The sequence below is a fragment of the Mastomys coucha genome, unplaced genomic scaffold, assembly GCF_008632895.1.
Source record: "Mastomys coucha isolate ucsf_1 unplaced genomic scaffold, UCSF_Mcou_1 pScaffold22, whole genome shotgun sequence".
Classification (NCBI taxonomy): domain Eukaryota; kingdom Metazoa; phylum Chordata; class Mammalia; order Rodentia; family Muridae; genus Mastomys; species Mastomys coucha.
Genome location: NW_022196905.1, coordinates 176,052,220 through 176,054,798, shown reverse-complemented (window position 1 = coordinate 176,054,798; position 2,579 = coordinate 176,052,220). Strand labels below are relative to the sequence as shown.

At 43.4% G+C, this 2,579-nt stretch overlaps 1 long non-coding RNA gene across 1 annotated transcript in view; it reads left to right on the top strand.

Moving 5' to 3' along the window:
- Positions 1–2,579, top strand: part of LOC116071335 — an 11,292-nt gene that overhangs the window by 7,807 nt on the left and 906 nt on the right. The gene's annotated exons all lie outside the window — the stretch shown is intronic.

Genomic DNA, 2,579 nt, shown 5'->3' with positions numbered 1-2,579 from the left:
CCACGTGTGTGTGTGTGTGTGTGTGTGTGTGTGTGTGTGTGTGTGTGTGTAGGACATTCATGGAGTCTCTACACAACCCAAGAATTTCCTTAAAAACCAATGCTCTGTTTTTCTTTCCACTCCATCAAAAAAGGTAACTTGCCTAATGCTACTCCTTTAAACCAATGTTTGACAATTTTTCTGTAAAGCCCTAATAAGTGTTTTAGACTCTTTGAACCATGTAGTCACTATCACAACTAGTTACTACCATTTTTGTTGAGTGTAAATGCAGCCATACATAAATGGATGGGCATAGTTGTGTCCCAATAAAACTTTATTGACAAAACAATCTGTGGGCCAAGCTTAATTTGCCAGCCACAGTGTTCCAACCTGTACTTTAAAGCAACAGGTTTCCAAGCAAATTATTGTTTTTCTTACAAACCAAATATATTCATTCTTTACTCCTGCCTAGGCTGTGTACTGTCACAGAAGCCTCATGATGACAGCCCACATGCCAAGAACATCCTGTATCACTTTGGCAAGGTGAATAAAAACAATTTGATGGTGCGCAATAGGCTAACCTGGGCGGAAGCGACTCAAATCTGTTGTCTTTTTTAGAGATAAGCAAGTGTGGAACTGAAGTCTCTCCAACCCCTCGTAAGTCTTCAGCAAGGTGCTGATTCATCTTTGGGTTTCTTACAAGGCTTCATGGAGCCTGGGTGTGTGCTTGGCAAGGGCTTTGCCTCTCAGGTACTCCCTCAACCCACTGGAGAGTGTTGATGTGGAGGAGTGGTGGCTGTGCTCTCCTTGATCCCGTGTTTGGGTAAAAATTGCCTTGTTAAGTCTGCTCCTGTTTGGCCTTGAAGAGCTTGAAGGATCCTGCTGGCCCCTAAAGTCCAAAGAGGGAAGAAAGAAGCGAAAAGAATTGCTCTGTCTCCAGAACACTTCATTTACTATTTGGTGTTAAGCAGTATTCCAGGGCTGTGATGACAGACTGAAATACTGGAGGCTAATCAGGCCCCATGGTAACAATGATACTCAAAATTAGGATTCCCAGCAGGGTGGCTCTCACCTGCTGGTGCAAGCTTACAAGTCTTGGATCAGACACTGGCATAATTTAAATGGAAAAAAAAAATCTGTCTTTTTGTTTTCTTTTTTCAAAATATCCCAATGGGTTTTTTTCCCCCAACATTTTATATTGCAAGTATCAAATATGGAGCAAAGTTGGGAGAATTTTACAACTAACATCCATATACCCAGAATTTATCATTAACATTTTTCTTCTTGCATATCCCCACCTCTCATCTTTCAATCTATCATTTCATACCAGTTGGAGGAGCCCACTAAAGGATTCCTGCTAAGTACCTGTGAACTGGCCTGAGGGTGATGCAGTGCTGCCAGCTCAGATGGGGTATCTCCAGGACAGACTCAGGAGCCATTGTTGTTCTTTGTTGACATAACAATACTGTGTCCCTTTGCCATGCTCTTCTCAGACAGTGGAGCTCATTTATTTAAGACAGTGGTTCTCAACCTGTGGGTCACGACCCCTTTTTGGGGTGGGGAATCAAAGTACTTTTTCACTGGGGTCACCTAAAGCCACCATAAAACAATGATATCTACACTACAATTCCTAACTAGCAAATTTACAGTTTCGAAGTGGCAACAAAAATAATTTTATGCTTGTGGGTCACCACAACATGAAGAACTGCATTAAAGGGTCACAGCATTCAGAAGGCTAAGAACCACTGGTTTAAGACAGTGTTCCCATCATGTTCTTTTTATTCATGTCACATTTACTTAGCACTCAATGTTTCTCATTCAAGAAATGTTTTGATCCTTTTAACTATACCCACCTATAAATCAGAAATGAAAAGCAATTAGCAGATCTACTCAGGTGTGATGCCTAGGAACCACCACAACGACCAACACAGCAAGCTGTCCCCAGGAATGCAGTAGTGTCACATAAGTACACACCCCTTGAGGGTAACCAGTGGCTGTCCGATTGGATGTAAGGCCTGCTCATGTCTGCCACTGTAAACCTAGTGTGGTGTCTTGACTGTGATTGGCCCATAGGAAGTGGCACTCTTAGAAGGTGTGGCCTTGTTGGAGTAGGTGTGGCCTTGTTGAAATAGGTGTGGCCTTCTTAGAAATGTGTGTCATTGTGTAGGTGGGCTTCGAGGTCTTCTAGGGCTCAAGCTCTGTCCAATGTGGAAGAGCTCCCCGTCCTAGCTGCCAGTGGAAATCATAGCATCCTCCTGGCTGCCTTCAGATCAAGATGTAGAACTCTCAGCTCCTCCAGAACCACATCTGCCTGCAAGCTGCCTGCAAGTTGCCACGATTCCTGCCACGATGATAAAGGACTGACCCACTGAAACTGAAAGCCAGCACCAATTAAATGTTGTCTTTTAAGAGTTGCCTTGGTCATTTTGTCCCTTCACAGCAATGAAACCCTAACTAAGACACCTAGCTAACTAGGTTAGGGGAGGTCATGGACCTTAGAAGAAAACCTATTCTTGCCCCATTCCTAAGGCAGTATAAACTCTAACTGTTCGTCCTCATACCCACCCCATTCCTAAGGCGGTATAAACTCTAACTGTTCG